Source organism: Felis catus, chromosome C2 (assembly GCF_018350175.1).
Source record: "Felis catus isolate Fca126 chromosome C2, F.catus_Fca126_mat1.0, whole genome shotgun sequence".
NCBI lineage: Eukaryota > Metazoa > Chordata > Mammalia > Carnivora > Felidae > Felis > Felis catus.
In genome coordinates this window covers 138,556,190-138,576,920 of record NC_058376.1, presented here as the reverse complement: position 1 = coordinate 138,576,920, position 20,731 = coordinate 138,556,190, and the positions used below count along the sequence as shown (strand labels likewise).

The 20,731-nt window shown below is 38.5% G+C and overlaps 1 protein-coding gene and 1 long non-coding RNA gene across 3 annotated transcripts in view; one reads left to right on the top strand and one right to left on the bottom strand.

Annotated features, from left to right (window-relative positions):
- ZNF385D (zinc finger protein 385D) overlaps positions 1 to 20,731 on the top strand; it is an 888,856-nt gene that overhangs the window by 97,154 nt on the left and 770,971 nt on the right. The gene's annotated exons all lie outside the window — the stretch shown is intronic.
- On the bottom strand, positions 10,408 to 12,640 carry LOC123380149. The gene is made up of 2 exons (XR_006585543.1): positions 12,513 to 12,640; positions 10,408 to 10,557 (listed from the first exon to the last, which is right to left on the bottom strand). It is a non-coding gene; the product is annotated as an uncharacterized LOC123380149 (long non-coding RNA).

Below are 20,731 nucleotides of genomic sequence, written 5' to 3'. Positions count from 1 at the left end.
AGTGTATACAATGTGCTCTTGGTTTGGGGGTTAGATTCCCATGGTTCATCACTTACATACAACACCCATTGCTCATCCCAACAAATGCCCTCCTCAGTGCCCATCACCCATCCCCCCCCCATCCACCTTCAGTTTGTTCTCTGCATTCAAGATCCTTTTATGGCTTGCCTCCCTCTCTGTTTGAAACTATTTTTCCCCTTATGTTCCCTCATGATCCTCTGGTAAGTTTTTCAAGTTCCACATATGAGTGAAAACGTAAGATATCTGTCTTTCTTTGACTGACTGACTGATTTCACTTAGCTTTATACCCTCCAGTTCCATCCACATTATTGCAAATAGCAGGATGTCATTCTTTCTCATTGCCAAGTAGTATTCCATTGTGTATATAAACCACATCTTGTTTATCCACTCATCCATCGATGGGCATTTGGGCTCTTTCCATAATTTTGCTGTTGTTGAAAGCACTGCTAAAAACATTGGAGTACATGTCCCCCTATGAATCAGCACTCCTATAGCCTTAGAATAAATTCCTAGTAGTGCTCTTGCTGGGTTCTAGGGTAGTACTATTTTTAATTTATTTTTTATTTTTTAATGTTTATATTATTTTTGAGAGAGAGAGACTTTGAGTGAGGAAGGGGTAGAGAGAGAGGGAGACACAGAATCTGAGGCAGGTTCCAGGCTCTGAGCTGTTAGCACCGAGCCTGATATGGTGCTCGAACTCAGGAACCACGAGATCATGACCTGAGCCCAAGTCGGATGCTGAATCTACTGAGCCACCCAGGCACCCTCTATTTTTAATTTTTTGAGGAACCTCCATGCTGTTTCTGAGTGGCTGCACCAGTTTGCATTCCGACCAACAGTGCAAGAGGTTTCCTCTTTCTCCACATCCTCACCAACATTCGTTGTTTCCTGAATTGTTAATTTTAGCCACTGTGACCAGTGTGGGGTGGTATCTCATTGTGGTTTTGATTTGTATTTCCCTGATGATGAGTGATGTTGAGAGCATCTTTTCATGTGTTTGTTGGCCATCTCGATGTCTTCTTTGGAAAAGTGCCTATTCATGTCTTCTGCCCATTTCTTCACTGGAATATTTGTTTTTTGGGTGCTGAGTTTGATAAGTTATTTATGGATTTTGCATACTAACCCTTTATCTGAGATGTCATTTACAAATATCTTCTCCCATTCTGTGGGTTGCCTTTTAGTTTTGTTGATTGTTTCCTTTGGAGTGCAGAAGCTTTTTATCTTGATGAGGTCCCATCAAGACATGGAGACGTGTCAAGCGAGAAGTTGCTGCAGCTGAGGTCAAAGAGGTTGTTGCCTATTTCCTTCTCTAGGGTTTTGATGGCTTCTTGTCTCACATTTAGGTTTTTCATCCATTTTGACTTTACTTTTGTGTATGGTGTAAGAAAGTGGTCCAGGTTCATTCTTCTGCATGTCGCTGTCCAGTTTTCCCAGCACCACTTGCTGAAGAGACTGTCTTTATTCCAGTGGATATTCTTTCCTGCTTTGTCAAAGCTTAGTTGGCCATACATTTGTGGGTCCAATTCAGGGTTCTCTATTCTATTCCATTGGTGTATGTGTCTGTTCTTGTGCCAGTACCATAGTGTCTTGATGATTACAGCTTTGTAGTAGGGGCTAAAGTCTGGGATGGTGATATTTCCCTCTTTGGTTTCCTTTTTCCAACATAACTGGCTATTAGGGGTCTTTTGTGGTTCCATACAAATTTTAAGATTGTCATTACCAACCTTTTAAAATAAAATGTTAAATGAATCCATGTGGTTGAAATAACTGATATTTTTGATAATTTTATTCATACGATCTGTTTTCAGGTACAATAAGTAGAAAAGAAGAGGAGGCTAAAATTTTGCCATTTGTTATTTGACTTCATTCTATATTTCTTGCCTCTGACATCCTTGTATGGATAATTTATGGTTTCCATGAGAGTGTCATTTGTAAGCAGCAAAAGCCAGTAAAAAAACAAAACAAAAGAAGAACAAAAAATGGAGAAGCAAATATTGTGGGGCATTTTCTGTCACCAGTAGTGGTATACATGGTAATAAATCACATGTACTTACTGTGATTTTCCCCCATATTTCCCAAACTCATTTTCAGATTTAAAAGTAGCCTTGTGATCTAAGCTAAGAATGCACCACCATCATTAATCTTCAATTATAACATTTTTCTTAGCATCTTCAAATGCCTTGCATGAGCTTACATGGCTAAAGAGTTGGTAGAGCCAGGACTAAGATGTAGGTCTAAGTCCACGCCTGTGTCTATCAAGCTCTTGTACCTCTTTGTGAGATAACTAAGCCAAGAGGAACATTGTTGAAGCATTTTCTGAGTGTATAAATAATAGTAGTGTCTATCATAAATTAATATCTAGTGGCAATTAAGATGCACACTTGCTGGAGGATGAATCTTTCTAATTAAAATTTGGAACTTCCATGCAAACAATTGGATCCTAGTGCTTCCTCCATTGACATCCCAAAAGTATCGAAATGCTCACTACAAACAAAATTGAATTCATTCATGATAAAGAAGCAGTTTTCTTTTCTTGTGCCGGTGCCCATCGTGACTGTCACCGTTTCAGTTCTCATAATTCTTTAAGGAAAACAAATATGCTAAATTTTTGAACGTTGCTGACATTGGGATTTTGCGACGAAAGTCTTGTGACATCACCAGACACAAGGCTCTATGGATTTTCTGTCATTTTTGAAGTTGATAAAAATATCATTATTCCCCTACCCCCATTCCAAGCACTCATGCTGTCAAGGGTGAAAGCAACTATTGTCTTACATAAGAACATTAATCTAACTTTACACTTTCGGAAATGGAAAGCAGAGCCTACGATCCCAAGATTGGGAGAGAGATATTACTGTATTTTTAAACCTATGTGTAGGTGGACTGTGTCTTAAAAACACCTCAATCTTACTTTGATAAATACAGTATAAGCCTCGAAGAACCATTGTACTCTGTAATTACCTTGATTAAAGAAGAATAAAAAAGGTTTCACAGCAATCAAAGGGCTCTCACACTCTTATATGTTAACAGCCATTATCTCCCTGCTTCCAGCGTGCAGGTGTTAGTTGGAGTAAGGGACTAGTTATGCCCTACTGACAGTCTGTGATTAATTTCTTTCTTTCTTTCTTTCTCTTTTTATTCTAAAAGAGCTAATCAAATTTTTAATTTGCTAATCAGGTTTCCTTTTGATTAATACCACAGTAATCATTTAAGGAAATAGAATACAATGTAAAATGTCCCTCACTGAAAGTATGCTCTCACTGGCATAGCAGAAGCATTTATCTTGACTAAGTGTTACCACTAGCTGTTTGTGAAATATAATATTCTCAAGTAATTAAGAAATGACAGTAAAATAATAATAGAACCTAGCTGACAAAACTGGCATATTTGATTCTAATTTTTAAATTACTGATGACCATGGGTTTGTGAGATTCATTCTCGGTAAAAGAACTGTTCAATATGTATGACAGCTATCCTTTGGGTTTATTTTATCTTCTAATTGATTGATTTATGTTGTACACACTCATCCTGTTTCCTTCCTCAAATTTGGATATAATTTATTATGTTGATCTTAATTTTTATATGCTTAAATGTTTTCAAATTTTATTTTTAGTATATCTGTCATTCTGAAGTCTAGTTTAAAATTAGTCTTAATGATTTCAACATTTTAACTAAAGGGAATAAGAAAACGCTTTCAAAAAAATAATGATTAACTTTGTTTGAATCCTAGCCAAATGTTTCATTTCCACTAAAGGATTACATAGAAGGGATTATATTAAGTGCAGAGTGTTTCATTCATACATATTTTACTTCCTTTTTTTAAATTTAGTAAAATGAACACATTTGGTATCATTGACTGGAGATATTATTTTCATGTTCAATCATCCAAACTGTTAGAAAGCCAAAGGAATTTAACATCTTGATCGCAATGCACTCTTGGCCAACCTTGGTGAAACAGTTCACACATAAATGAAGTTAAGGTGGTGAGCCATTAAAAATCATAAGTGATTTATATGATGTTGAATTATCCATGCTTCCTTAGGTGCCTATACTGGACATTCTAAATAATCTCTATTAAACTCATTGTCTCAATCATTTTTTCCAGGCCTATGGCTCTCTATGAATCATTAATTTGTCCTCCATGTAGATTATTATGAGATATTATACTGTCCTCATGGTTATGTTACAATGAAAAATGATACATTGTTCCATAAGGTGCCTTTAAAAAGACAAAACATTTGATTCTAGTTTTAGTATTTAGGCAGACAAAGGCAATACAGTACCACCTATTTTTTTTCTTTTGTGTTTTATATTCTGATGGAGCTTAAGTTTTGTTGAAGGGGAGGTAGAGAAAATAAAGAACTTTGGTTTTAGATGTGCATTTGCTAGGAGAATATATGAGGAGATCCTTCATTAAGAATCAGTTTGAAAGGTTAAGTAAATAGAAATATTGTTCATAGTCTTACCAAAGTCGTCATCTAGTGAATATTACTGTAAAGCCACTGGAATGTACTTGGCCAAAGGCAGCATTTGATAGTGACCAATGTTTCTATCTCTCTATAAAGAAGAAAAGTGTGAACTTCAGTGGAAAACTATCCACTTGTCCATAGCACTCCCTTCTGTCTCATCTCATTCTGATTCAGCAGTTACTCTACATTTTTGTATATTGTAGCTAATCTCCACGGGTCCAGTAGAGATTCATTCAAATTCTCTACCCATCCAATGGAAAAGGTAGTCTTACCTCCATGTGCGCATTACTTTCACCTTCCTGATCTATTTTAAACCACTTATGATATTTTCTTGGTTCTCTCTTTGATTGATTGAAGTAAAATCTTTAAGACCTATTCATTTTGTGTATCTTTTTTTTTGATATATGAAATTTATTGTCAAGACCTATTCATTTTGTAGCTGTATGAGAATCGTGATTTTATCCTTTTTTGAAAATTACCATGCGTCACTTCTTTCTCTAGGGCACGTGTTGTTAGTGTCAGTATTTCTGGCATTTTGCACCAGGTAAGTTTTTTGGTGGTGAGGTGGCTATTCTCTGCATTGTAGGATATTTAGCAGCTTCTCGGGCTTTTACATACTAGATGCTAGTGACACACCCTCCGTTGCGGCAACCACAAATGTTTCCAGGCATTGCCACATGTCCCAGATGAGAATATTTAAAACCACTCCTGGTTGAGAACTGCTGCTCTTGGGTAAAGTGATACCCTACAGTTTCTATAAAAACTAATGTCTTCTGCTCATGTATTCATTTAACTAATGTGTATTGAGTAGCACACATACATACGTGCAAAATTGTGAATAAGACCAATCGCCGACTGCCCTTAGGGCACTTGTAACTAATCCCATTTCCGGGCGTACCTTTTTTAATGTAGGTTCTTGTTTACTTTTTAGCCCTTGAAAACACTCTTTGTCACATCTGGAAATTTTTCTATCCTTTGTTTTACTTGCTATTTTTTTTTAAATAAAATGTTTATTAATTTATTCTGAGAGAGAATGAGAGCAAGGGAAAGGGGCAGAGAATCTTAAGCAGGCTCCATGCTCAGCACAGAGCCCGATGGGGAGCTCAATACTATGACTGCGACACTTAACCAGTTGAGCCACTCAGGCACCCCAGCCTGCTTTCTCTTTTGACCCTGTCTTTTTCCCTGAGTTTTTTCTTTGGTGAGTTAAATAATGGCCCTGGCCATAAGCCATACCATATATCTAGGACATAAGTAAGCAGTAGTTGTGTAAGTGAAAATAGTTGTCGTTAATTTGGTCCTGTGTTTTCCCTCAGAGTTCCTGGAAGTTGGCCATGGAGATAACCCCCAAATAAAAGATTAAGTGAGAAGCAATAGAAACAGTTAGAATATATTTTGGCATATAGTATGCAATATATATAAGAAAAGATACAGATATTTAAGACCTAAGATTCTATAGTTGAGTTTATTGGTGACAGAGCCAGTCAAGAAATGGAATTATTATATATTGTCCTTAACAAAGAAATAGATTAGATCCTCAGTACAATAAATTTTCTGACAATTATCTCAAAAGGAAATGGGAAAAACAATTTGGGGTGCCTGGGTGGCTCAGTCAGTTAAGCGCCCGACTTCGGCTCAGGTCGTGATCTCGCAGTTCGTGAGTTTGAGCCCCACGTCGGGCTCTGTGCTGACACAGCTCAGAGCCTGGAGCCTGCTTTGGATTCTGTGTCTCCCTCTCTCTCTCTGCCCCTCCGCTGCTCACGCTCTGTCTCTCTTTCAGAAATGAATAAACTTTAAAAAAATTTTAAAAAATGGGAAAAACAAATTTATGAGTAGAGGGTCATGGTGATGACACAGTGGTAGATAATGTCCGCAGAATATCCCTACCCAAATCCAATCACAGATTTTACAAAGCTGCTTTCATCAATAAGAAACTGTAGATCACTGCTCCCTGTGAACCCAGAGAACACACTTCTGCAGGGCAGCCTCTACAGCTCCATGCGAATGCAATTATTAAGGCACGGTCAGTCAGCACATACTTACTTGAGTATATTCTGGGCAATGTCCTAGGTATCAAGGATATAGAATTAAACTTTAAGACAGACTTCCAAACCTCAAGGAGTTTATATCCCCAGGGGGAAAAGAAAGAGAGTAAATTATAAGGTGAAAAATAAGGTAATTCCAGATAAATCTTGAAAAGTCCAAAGAGGATTTAAAGTAGGTAAAATGATTAAGCCTGATTAGTAATTTGATGCATGGGGCTAGGAAGGATGGGGAGGTGTCTTTGAGAGCATAATGTGTAAGCAGAGCTTAAATGATGTTGAGGCAGACCAGAAGGTCTGGAGGAGAGTCCTTTAAGGTGAAAGAATAAGTACATATATTTGAGGTGAGAACGGAGTTGATGTGTTTCAGGAAACACAAATCTGGAGCATGGCTGGGGTCTGTCAACTCAAGGGCATGGAGAGAAAGTGGGGTGAATTTGGAAATGTAGGCTGGGGTCAGATGAGGTGGGGATTTGTGAGCCACGGTAAGAAATCTTACTCCAAGGATAATTTTTTTCTCTGTGCAATCAGATTCTTTAAATTATTTGCAAAAATCTTTGAAAAGTTTGAAGGAAAACATTTGCAAGAGAAAAAAAACCTTTTAGAATAAAAAAAATGTCTGTGTAGAAAGATGGTGTGGAAAATGAACCCGAATTCGTCTTCTCCGATGTCTTTTTTTCCTTATACTTCTTTTCTTTCTCTCTTTCTTCCTCTTCCTCCTTTCCCTCCAATACAGGGAAGCTGTTATTGCTCTCTCCTGACTGTCACGGTCCAAAAGACAATGGCCAGTGTATCACCAAGTACATTTTGAATGTTTAATATCAGTGGATATGAAGAAATGAATGAACAGATGACTGAATAGATGGATAGATCACAGGATCTCTGGTTCAAGAGAGGGAATGTCCCAGGAAAGTTTGCAGGGATGGGGCCTCTAGGGGTGGTACCTGGGTAAAGACTTCAAAGAGTGATACATGGATAATAACAAGAGTGATACATTCTTGATACACCAAGAATGGAAACTGTCAAGATGCAGAACCAACAAGGGTCACCCTTGAGAAAGGGTCCAAGGTTAACAGAATAAGATGTGTGTGTGATATGGGTTATTGACTACAGAATTTTACAGAGCATTTCAGAGAAGAGAGAGAAAACAGAAAACTTATGTAAATGAATTCAGTACATTTATTAAAAGTACATACATTTAAAATACTTTAAGTTGGGGTAAGATTCAAAGCTTAGTCAACAGTTGTGCTACTTCACAGTTAAAAAAATACCACAAGCAATATAGGTTATTACCGCAGATAACGCAGTGATAACCAAGGGTTTCGTGTTATATAGCTTTATATTTTCTACATGCTTTCTTACTATAACAATAGAACATTTAAATTTTATGATACCTGGACAGATATTTATATCACATTGTCATTCATTCTGTGCAATAATACAATTTAAAACGAGAAATAGACATTGCTTTTAATTTAAATGTAAGTGTATCCAACAGAGAATGAACATTTTCAAAGGTGTGAAAAGAAAGAAAAATTGAGTTAAAATGTTGTAGATTTTAGCGGATGAGGAGTTAAACAGATATGCTTCTCAGTGTCAAACAGGCATCAAAAGCTGTGTATGAAAGCCTTGTTAGATTCAAGTTTTTAAAGATATGGTCTTAAAACGCCTCATTTAGGCATAAGGGAAATTGTGGATCTGTTCACAAAGTGAAGGTAGAAGGAATAAGTGACCACTAATGTTCCACCTGAGCTGTGAGCAAGAGAGGACCATTTCCAGGGAAAAGAACAGAAGGATGTTAGGCACCAAATAAGAACTAAATGTTCTCTATACGTTTGCTCCTCACAATTGGGGAGTTCATGGATCCATAGCTTGTTGGAGACAGACTCCTACTCCACCCCAGGCCCTCTGAGCCAGAATCTGCCCTCAACCTGGTGCCTAGGTACACCACATGCATGTTCAGGGCCGACAAGTGCCCTGCACACTGGGATGGAGCACCAAAGGAAGTCTGGGTTGTCTTGTCAGCACAGGATAAAATGTGACATTACCGGATCTTTATGAGAGTAATGCGGGTGGGAGCAAGCCAAGTTTTGCCCCTTAAGGTTCATTAATATTTGGGGCCAGCACTGGTATTTAGACCGGAAACAGAATTAAAGAATGAGAAGATGATTTTATGGCATGGTATTGGGAGGTCATATTGCCAGTTCTGCACCTACAAAAAAAAAAGGTCAGTTGTATTTTTTCTTTGGAGACCTTGAAGAAGCTGGAAAAATCCTGTTTCCCACGTTGTCATTTAATTCCAGTTCACCTTGCAATCTGTCTTTTCTTGAAATACCTTTGATGTCTCTAATGGCCAGCACTCCCTCCCCATCACTCGGAAGTGTTCCTGACTTTCCATGCCCTCCAGAAAGTCATTCTTTTTTTTAAAAAATATTTTTTTAACGTTTATTTATTTTTGAGACAGAGACAGAGCATGAATGGGGTAGGGTCAGAGAGAGAAGGAGACACAGAATCTGAGACAAGCTCCAGGCTCTGAGCTGTCAGCACAGAGCCCGACGTGGGGCTCGAACTCACGGACCGTGAGATCATGGCCTGAGCTGAAGTCGGACGCTTAACCGACCAAGCCACCCAGGCGCCCCTCCAGAAAGTCATTCTGAAGGCATCAGGTGGAGTCTGAACTTCCTGGGCTGTCTCCTATCCCTAACATTGAATTGCTTACAAGAAACATATTTGTCCTTGTTCTCAACACACCCCCAAGTGGTCTAATTTCTAAGAAGTATCTCATGTTAGCACCTCATGGTGTTATCATGCCTCTTGCCTTTAGTTAACTCTCAAGGGCCTCTAATCGTTAGCCATCAGGAATGTCTCTTTTAGTTCTTGAGTTCCCAGATTCATTCAGGCACTTCTTCCCCCATTCATTCCACATTTCCCAACTCTGCGTTGGACAGTAGCTTAGTGCCGGGCATAAAGGGATAGTAATAAAGAAGCCTCAGGCATGACCCTTGGGAGCTCAGCATGATTTAACACATACAGATTTTTCATATACGAGCAGTACGTGCAGTTGTTTGTTGGTTTATTTTCTGATGACAAGGAAGTACTGGAAAATATGAATGGGCCCTTTTTGCTTGACAGGCTGTCGTATATGAAAATGAACTTTTATAATAATAGATAATATTACTTACTTCTCAGACTTTACCGTGCATGCTTCTGAGTGGATTTACTTCTCAGACTTTACTGTGCATGCTTCTGAGTGGATTACCTGCCTGAACCCACTTAACTCTGACCACAATCGTATTCCCTTCCACCCTCCATTTTCCAGATGAGGAAGGAGAGAAGGCAGAATTAAGTGACTGACATAAACCACATAATTGGCAAGCGAAGAGGCTGGATTCAAACGCAAGTGATCTGGCTCCGGAGTCCCCACCTCCTAAGATTCACTTTGAAGCATGCTGTCCCCTGTAACATAAAATGACTCTCCGTACCTGTTTGATAGATAAAAGCGATTGCTCCCTCCATTTTACATTTCAGTACCACTTGCCATGGTGTTCTATACCAGAGGACTACAACTTACGGCCCATGCCATGTTTATTTTGTAAGTAAAATTTTATAGGAGTGCAGCTATCCCCATTTATTTACATTTTGCCTATATTTGCTTTTGCGCTAAAATGACATGGGGTGAGTTGTTATGGCAGTGACCTTCTGCTGCCTGAAAAGCCTAAAATATTTATTATCTGGCTCTTCATTATCAAATTTGCCAGCCCCTCTTCAAACAAAAGTATAAAATCAATTCATACCTATGTATTACAGAAAAAAATTGGAGCAGTAATACCTTTATACACTGATTATAACATTTACAATGAAACTTAGTGGAAGAAAATAGAGACACTGCATTTATTTTAGTCATATAACTTCCATAGAGTCCCAGTAAAAATTGGAGGATAAGTGATTCTTGTCCATTGTGCCATTGCTGAGTGCCCTTTTCACGGTGTCAGCCATCCTGGTGTTGGAAAACAGAGGTTGCTGTCCTGAAATAGCAACGGTTTATTGTTTCATTTTGTTAGCATTTATTTAGCACATCCTGAATCTGCAAACTAAATTTATGCAAAAATTTCCCTTGTAGTGTACATTTAGACTGTGATTAGAAAAGAGGAAAAGGTATATTTGCCTTATTTCAATTATTGGAATGCCAAGACTTAAAAACATTACATCAGGGGCGCTTGGGTTGAGCGTCAGTTGAGTGTCTGACTTCGGCTCAGGTCATGATCTCACATTCTGTGGGTTCGAGCCCAGCAGCAGGCTCTGTGCTGACTCACACACAGCTCAGAGCCTGGAGCCTGCTTCAGATTCCGTGTCTCCCTCCCTCTCTCCCCTTCCCCGCTTGCACTCTGTCCCTCGCTCTCTCAAAAATAGATAAACATTAACAAAATTTAAAAAAAAGAATATCTTTAAAAAATACCAGATTTGTTTTTATCTTTTCACTTTGAGTGGCAATGAAGTCAGTATTTATCTTGTTCCATCAATGCTTTTTATTACCATTGTTTTATTTCACATAAAATATGAAAAGTATGCATTATTGTTTTACTACTTTGATTACTTAGAACTTATTTTGTTTTTAATAATTTAATAGGTAAAATCAAAATAGAGCATTTGACTGTATATGTAGCATCCCAATTTGGGAGTGCATTTAGGGAGAGCAGTTCATCATTTGCACGACAAATATAGGAAAGTGTAATTAAGATAAGAATTATGGTGTTTTAATAAAGCTAAAAGGATTTTTTTCTTAATCATTCTCTTATTGTTCATCTGGGGTTGTGAATTTGCATTTCTTACTGAGAAATATTGATTTGACTATTGATCTTATTTTCACTGAACTGAAAAATTTTGAAAGTAGAGAATTCCAACCTTTTCAAAATAAGAAAGAATTACAATGTTACACATGCAACTTGTTCTTTACTTTCTGTTTCTTAAAAAAAGTGGCTATCTGAATATGCAGTTTTAAAAATCATATTCTTTGGTAAAATGAAAAACAGTTTGGTTAGAATTAGAAATTAAGAGATGGATTCTTCGGGTTATGGCAAGGATAATGTATGGCTTTACACACACACACACACACACACACACACACATTTTATTTGGAGTAGCTGGGATTCTGTTATTTATCCTTTGAAATGTAATTATTTAGTTAATTTAAAAATATAATAGCTACTTCTCAAATGCCTTTTCCCATGGACATTTGATGCAAGTTCAGCTCCCTTTTTTGGGACTTTTTCTGAAGAAATTCATGACTTAGCTTGGTTCATTTACCTATATGGATAAGTAAATGGACTTCTTTTTTTTTTTTTTTTTAATTTTTTTAACATTTATTTATTATTGAGAGAGAGAGAGCATGAGTATGGGAGGGGCAGAGAGAGGGGGATACACAGAATCTGAAGCAGGCTCCAGGCCCTGAGCTGTCAGCACAGAGCCCGATGCGGGGCTCGAACTCACAGACCGCGAGATCATGACCTGAGCCCAAGTTGGATGCCCAACCGACTGAGCCACCCAGGCACCCCAGTAAATGGACTTCTTTATGTTCTAGTTAAAATTCAGAACAGAATAGTTTATTTGTGCTTTTGCTTTAAGTAATGCATGTAAGCTGTGGATAGTTAGAATATTGTGTCAAAGCACAGAGCACTATATTTATTGTCATTTACTATCCTTGGTAGGAAAGTTTGTTAGTTTTGTGAATGGAATGATAATGACGGATGACACTGCTTTTCCCAGAAGAGAACCTGACTCCACTTGGGTATCTGTGCATTATCGTATACTCAGGAACGGGCTCTCTGATAATATTTGAGCAGCCTTATCAAATAATGATAAAGTTGAAAGCAGTGGCCAAGGAGAGTGCTGCTTTAGGACACGGAATATAAATATATATCAAATTGTAGAAATAATACTTTTGCCACCGAAATAAAAAAAAATTCCATTGCATACTGCTTACCTGTCCTGTCCATTCTCACAGAGGCCCAAGAATGTTAATATTCAAGCCAGACCTTTTGATTATTCCTCCTATTCATGTCCACAGTGCTATCACTCATTGAGTTTAGACTGCTGACTCATAGGCCTGTGTCATAATCCTTCTGTGACAAAATTGATTTGATAGCGTGTGTTAGGTTGATGGCGACAAGGTCAGTTGAGTTCGATTTGCTTTCGTCTCTAAGTAATCAACTTTTTTCCTCTGGTATGTGGAGAGCTTAAATGGCCTGGAGAGTTCTAAATGTTTCTACTCTACAAATGTTTATTATTTAGATACAAAAGACTTCATTTAACCTCTTTGCCAATAACGTTTCACCCCAAGATTTTGTAATCCCATTATGAAAGCCTAAGTGTTTTTGCTCATTTAAAAACGATTACAGCACTGCCTTTTTTTTTAATTTTTTTTAATTTTTTAATTTTTTTTTTCAACGAGCACTGCCTTTTTAAAAATCATAAAATATTCTTAGCTTAAACACCACCTCCTCAGAGAGGTCTTTGCTGATCATGTTATCTGAACACGCACCCTGTAGTTCTCCACCTTTGGCTGTAGGTTTTTATCTATCCATGATGCCTACCACAGTTTGCAATTAACTTTTGTTAGTGGTTCCTTCTTTCACTAGTTTGTCGGTTGTACAAGAATTGGGGCCAGGTCTATTCTGCTCATGATTCTATCCCAAGCACCTAGTTACAATTATGGTACATGGGAGGTGTTTAGTAAATAGATGTTGAAAAAAATTGTTATCTGAGGAGCTTGGAGTGAAGGACAAAGAAATGCTGAGGTGACTACAGAACCTGGCTTAGAAGTCTCATTGGCTTGAAGGGGCTCAATGTAATTATTTGAATCCTTTCTTCTTATACTGGGATAGAGAGTGGAATTTTAGAGACACCAGCATTCATTTCTCATCATGGAACTTTTTTTTTTTTTATTGCAATGCAGTTTATTGCTATGTGTACCTTTATTCATTAAGGCATTCAGCATATATTTATCAAGCAGACCCTGTGTACCAAACACTACACAGATAGGGCTATTTCTCCAGTAGATTTAAAAACATTGTTTTTAATGTTTGTTTATTTTTTTGAGGGAGAGACACAGAGTGCAAGCCGGGGAGGGGCAGAGAGAGAGGGAGACACAGAATCCAAAACAGGCTCTAGGCTCTGAGCTGTCCGCACAGAGCCTGATGTGGGGCTCCAACTCGTGAATCATGAGATCATGACCTGAGCCGAAATCAGCCACTTAACCAATTGAGCCACTCAGGGGCCCTGAACTCCAATAGATTTTAGAATGCAGTGGGGAGACCCACATTAATCAAGCAAACATATATAGGGACATGTGTGTAATAAAGAAATCCTTAGTCCTTGCCAATCCTTAATCCAAAGAGAAGCACACTATTTCCTGTATAGTAGCTGCTGGTTCACTTCCTGTTCTGGATTAACTGATGAACACTTTTGTTCTCCTACTAGCATCATGTTATCACATACTTCCTGCATTTCTGTCAAGACTTCGTCCGGAGTTACCTTAAACGTGACTTGGCTGGTGATCTGATTCCTCCAGTCTTCTTCCCCTTCAAGCCTCTCTTTTGTTGTCTCTACCTTTCTTACTCTATATCATCTCTTTCTAGGTTCCATATTTTTATACTTACCTTAGTAATGACTATTAAATATGCTACATGTATTTACATTTTTTTAACTTTCTGATCAGAGTTTCTCATTCTCAATACTACTCACATTTTATGCCAGATAATTTTTTTTTCCTGTGGGACTGCCCTCTGTGTTGTAGGGTGTTTAACTTTATCCCTGGCCTCTCCCCACTAGGTGACAGTGGAATCTGTCTCCCACTTGCATCTAAAATTGCTAAATATCTTCTGAGGTCAGTATTTCCCCACTGGAGAAGCAAATACACTTTCAAGTAACCAACGTATGTTTTACTCACCCATTTACTTGTTCCTCCACTCATGCAACAAATATTTTTTGAGCACCTACTTGGTGTCAGAAGCTATTCAAGGCATTGGGAATACCCCTGTAATAAATGCAAATAAAACCTTTGCCCTTATAGAGCTCACATTTTTGTAGAGGGAAAATATAATAAATGACGAATATAATGTTAGTTCATGAAACATATACTGAATTGAAAGAAAGCAAGGAGGTAGAACACTATTTTAGAGAGTAGTCAAAATCTTTCTGAGAAGATCATTTTTGAGCAGAGACAGGAAAGGAAGTTGAGAGTTTTGTAAAGATCTTGGACCAAATCATTACAGAGAGAAAGAAGCACAAAGCAGAAAGTTCCTGAGTGGGAACAAGCTTGTGATTGAGCAATAGCAAGATGGCATATGTGGTTCGAATTGAGAGAGGAACACCTGGGTCAGAGTGATGGTCCTGGGTATGATGAGAAGTCACTGGAAGGTGTTGAGCTGAGCAGCAATGGAACTGGATTTTTAATCTGGGAGGGACATTCTTACTGCTGTAGTCAGAATCAACAGTAGTAAAGGAGCCAAGAATGGGATTGAGGAGGCCCAGTAGGAGGTGGCTGCAAGAAGATGAGTGAGTAAAGATGGAGGCTAGAACTGGGGTGATGACACTGGAGGTGGTTGAAATGCTATTGTCATAAGAGATAGCATTTAAAGGAAGGCCTGGCTGCACCTGCTGATCGATTGGATGTTGGATGTAGGTAAAAGAACGGCTCAAGGGTGATTTATAGGCACATGAGCCTAGTTGACTATTGCTGCCGTTTTCTGAGATGGACAAGATTGGGAGAGGAGCAGGTTGGGGGTGATTAAGAACTCCTTTTTGCATATTTTAAATATTAAATGGAAGTTTGTGGGGATGTTAAGGATAAGTAATTACTTGTAATTGGATTATCTGTTTTCTTCTGTTACCTCAAGACAAAAGTATATATCCGTAGTTACTACAACCATTTTTGTTTAAATGAGGAAACTGAAGTTCAGAAATGTTAGGTAAACCAGTATTTGTACACAAAAATTCAGACTCTAGATTGAAACTCTGAAGAAGTAGCATCAATTAAGCTGTCAGGGACTTTTCTGATGTTTTTATGTCAAAACTGAAAAACAAAGCATTTTCTTTTTTACTTTGCAGCAAAGAAAAAGTAAATGCAAGTCCAAACCGAAAATACATATTTCGAAGACATTTATATATTTTTTCTCTGTATCTCTATTATTGTTAAAATGAAGAATGAAATTTGGAAAAAACACCTGAATGATTGGATTTACATAATCTGATCAGTTTCCTCCAATGACTGTTTTGGGTCCTGGTCTTTTTTCTTACCCATTCAGCATGCATTAACTCCATGTATCCCTTGGAATATTTTGATAAATGTTCTCCACATAGTTAGTGCAGACAGTATTAGTAATATTAATAAAAGTGGTTTCCACTTGCATGGAGTATCTTTTTCCATTCTTTCACTTTTCATTGTGTGTGTCCTATACTTTAAGTGAGTCTTTTATTTATTTATTTATTTAAAAAAATTTTTTTTTCAACGTTTATTTTATTTTTGGGACAGAGAGAGACAGAGCATGAACGGGGGAGGGGCAGAGAGAGAGGGAGACACAGAATCGGAAACAGGCTCCAGGCTCTGAGCCATCACCCCAGAGCCCGACGCGGGGCTCGAACTTGTGGACCGCGAGATCGTGACCTGGCTGAAGTCGGACGCTTAACCGACTGCGCCACCCAGGCGCCCCCTGAGTCTTTTATACGCAGCAGATAGATGAGTCTTGTTTTGTATACATTTAGTCACCCTAAATCTTTTGATTGGAGCATTTGATTTGAAGTAATTATCGACAGGTATGTGATTTTTGCCATTTTGTTAATATGTTCTGGCGGTTTTTGTAGTTCCTCTCTGTTTCTTTCTTCTCTTGGCTCTTTTGTGGTGATGACTTTCTTTAGAGGTATGCTTACATTCCTTTCCCTTTTTCTTTTGTGTATTTGTTATAGGTTTTTGTTTTGCAGTTACCATGGGGCTTATGTATAACATCTCTGTAACAGTCTGTTTTAAGTTGATAACATCTTTTGATCCCATCATAAAACTCAACATTTTTACTCCCCCTTCCATGTTTTGTTTCTGATGCCACATTTACATCTTTTGTTTCCCTTAACTAATGGTTGATTGTAATCATAGTTATTTTTACCACTTTTGTCTTTTTCATCTTTATTAGTGATTAATCCATTACTTTTACTGCACATTTACCTTTCTAGTCAGATACATTATTTCATCTGTATTCTTATAACTAAACAGCACTTGTTCTCTCAGTGTAAGGAACTTCTTTTAACATTCTTTTTGTGAGGCCAGTTTAGGGCTGAAAAACTCCTTTAGCTTTTGCTTACCTGGAAATTTTCTTTTCTTCACTTCTGAATGATAACTTTTCTGGGTAGAATATTCTTGGTTGTTTTTTTTTTCCCCCCATTCAGCACTTGGACTATATCTTTTCACTCCTGTCTGGCCTGCATATTTATGCTGAAGAACCTGCTGTTAGTCTTATGGGGGTTTCTCCGTATATAACCAGTTGTTTTTCTCTTGATGCATTTAAGATTCTCTCCTTTACCTTTTGACATTTTAATTATAATGTGTCTTGCTGTGGTTCTTGGGTTGCTCTTACTGCTTCTTAGATCTGGGTGTCCATTTCCTTCTTCACGTTAGGAATGTTTTCAGTTTTTATTTCTTCAGATAAAATTTCTACCCCTTCTCTTTCCCTTCTTCTGGGAGCCCTACGATACAAATGTTAGTCTGTATGATGTCTATAGTCTTTTAAACTATCTTTATTTTTTTTCTGTTATTTTTTTTCTTTTTGTTGCTCTGATTTGCTGAGTTCTACCACCTTCTTTTTGAGTAGATCCTTCTTCATCTAGTCTGGTTTTGAATCTGTCTAGTGTATTTTTCAGTTCAGTTATTCTATTCTTTAACTCTGTGAGTTATATTTAATACTTGCCTATATGTTCCATCTCTTTGTTGAATTTCTCATATTGTTCCTCTGTTGTTATCCCCAGTTTGATAAGCACCTTTATGACCATTGCTTTGAACTCTTATCCGGTAAATTACTTATCTCCATTTTATTAAAGTTTTTCCTTGAGGTTTTATCTTGCTCTTTCATTGGGAACATATACCCTTGTTTCTGCATTTTATCTGATGTTCTATGCTAGTTTCTGTACAGTAGCTGAAACTACCTCTCTCTCAAGCCTTGAAGTATTGGCCTTGTTTAGAAGGTGAACCTTGTTATTCAACCCTTCCTCAGCTCTTGGTTGTCTTTCAAACCTTTGTGCTTGGTCTAAGCAGCCTATTCTGTTTTAAATAGCCCCAAGTAATGAGGATGTGCCAAGATTTTTTTTCTCCCCAGGGGGAGGATGTCAGCTCCTAGATTCAGGCTGACTAGAAGCCAGACCCTCAGGCAGTGACTTTTAAAAGTATGCAAATATATAATGGTACTGTAGGATTCAAGATTAAGCCTCACTGGCCCCCAGATGGAGGTGATCCAGAGGCATCTACTAGGTGGATAAAAATTGGGTACCAGACTTATATAAAAGCTCCTTTCCAGGATGCCTGGGTGGCTTAGTCATTTGGGCATCTGACTGTTGATTTTGCCTCAGGTTGTGATCCCAGAGTCATGGGATTGAGCCCTGTGTCAGGCTTTGCATTGAGCATGGAATCTGCTTAAGATTCTCTCTCTGCCTCTCTCTCTGACTCAGACACAGGTTTTCTCTCTCTCTTTCTCTATCTATCTTCCTCACAAACGAACACTCCCTTCCAGGTTATAGTGGTATTCTGGAGTATAGTTAGTGAAGCATGTGAATATGGCACACACCAGTCTTTGTCCTTGGAGAGTGTTCTAGCAAGCTCCTAGATGTGTGTGTTAAATTACATGCCTGTCCTTCAGGCTAACACTTTAATGCAAGCAGCTGAGCCTTACTCACTTTAAATCTGCGTGGGATCACCTCTCTCTGTGAAATGGGCCTTGGGGTAGGTGAGTTTAATGTGTGAGACCTTTTTTGGGGGGCAGGTAAGGGGAGATGAAACACTTTTTTTTTTATGTTTACTTACTTATTTTGAGAAAGAGAAAGCTCAGGTGAGGGGCAGAGAGAGAGAGAGAGAAAGACAGACAGACAGACGGAGAGACAGACAGAGAATCCCAAGCAGGCTCCATGCCATCAGCACATAACCCAGTAGAGGGCTGGAACTCACAAACTATGAGATCATGACCTGAGCCGAAATGAAGATTTGGATGCTTAACCAACTGAGCCCCCCAGGCACCATGAAATACTTTGAAGTTTTTATTTTTATTCCAGTTAGTTAACATAGAATGTTATATTAGTTTCAGGTGTGTAATATAATAATTCAGTTCCATAATCACCCTTAATAGGTGAGCCCTTTAAGAACTTGTTCTCCGATCTGTAGAGTCTTGTGGGCCTTGGGATGTGAGTCCCATTGTTTTTCAAAATTAAGTATTTTGGAGACTCATCTCTCAAGTTTATGTCTTAAAAGTTGGGACGCCTAATGTTGGGTTTGAACCCTTGAATCCTCAGGAGGAAGCTCCAGGTTTTAAGTTCCTTTCAGGTTGTAGGTCACTGCATTTGAGGTGGAGTGTTTGGTGAGAAAGTATCCAAGGTTCTCCTGCCTGCTTTGATATTGTTTTCTTTCGATTTATTCAATGTGTAGTTGTCACAAGCCAGCCTTTAGGTTATTTTAAGGAAATTATTCCATTTGTAACTGTAGACTCCTCTGTGGAAGGAACTGAGTTCAGGATCTTTCTGTGTTTCTGACTTGAACCAGTTCAGAATATTATTTTTAAACCCTTGATATGATAACTGGATTTTTTTTGTTTTTACATAAAGAATGGATCAGTCTATTCTTCATGGTTCTTATAGGTGGCACACTCAAATAGTGTAATTGAGGAGAGTTTAATGAAAAGGGCAAGGTTGAGATAAATCGGCAGGTGATAGGAGGCACCACAGGGCTAGAAGCATATTGCCACCACTCCTAGACTTGATTGGGAAGTAGAGGGATGAGTTTCAGAAACTGAAACAGAACCCTGTTGGAAGATGCCCACAGATGTGTACTGCAGCCTTGGGTAGATGAACGCAGCAAACTTGAAGCAGGGGCAGGGGCAATTGAAGATCTCAATCCCACTTTCCCCCGCCATTAGGTCTCTCCGACAACCCTCCCTGCGCACACACATGTGCTCAGTCCAGTCAGAAAATAAGCAGTCCATTGAGGCAGACCGTAAAAGTCAGGATCCCGGGCACAGAAACGAGTGAGAAAATATGAAAGGTTTTGGAAGGGCAAATCCAGCGCACTTCTTGACCCAATTATTATTATTATGTTAACGATATTACCTCCTGAAATACCTCAGACATCCTCATTGGTTTCTCTGAAATTATTCTTCGTAATTTTTTGAAAATATTTTATTTATTTTTGAAAGACAGAGAGAGAAGAATGTAAGCAGGGGAGGGGGAGAGAGGCGGGAGACACAGAATCCAAAGCAGGCTCCAGGCTCTGAGTTGTCAGCACAGAGCCCAACGCGGGGCTCGAACTCATAAACCGCGACATCATGACCTGAGCTGAAGTCGACGCACAACCGACTGAGCCACCCAGCTGCCCCTCTTTTTTATTTTTATTTTAAAGTTTATTTATTTACTTTGAGAGAGAAAGAGAGCAAGTGAGCTTGAGTGGGGGAGGGGCAGAGAGAGAAGAAAAGAAAGAACCCCAAGCAGATTCTGGGCTGTCAGTGCAGCACGCTAGGCTTGATCTCATGACCCTGGGATCATGACCTGAGCCGAAACCAAAAGTCAGATGCTTAACCAACTGAGCCGCCCAGGCGCGCCTGAAATTAGTTTGAATGCTTACTGCATGGCCTTACCAAGCTAATGCAACCACCTCTTAACAAACCAAATTCCACACAGGGTGTTTGCGTACTACTTTATGTTGTAAAGCCATGTCTTGAATTATTTTCCTAATATTATACTGTGCCATTTTTTACCTAGGCTTTAACTATGATGTGGCAGCAGCTGTGGCCAGTTTCATTCTTGTTTCCAACTACTTAAGTATATCCAAGGTCTGGTCTTATCCCTTCATTATACCTTGCTATTAGAAGGGTATGGAAGAACAAGGAGTAGCAGGTTGGAAATATATAGGTAGGAAGGGAGGAAGGTAGATATAAAAATAGATAAATAGATACTTCTGGG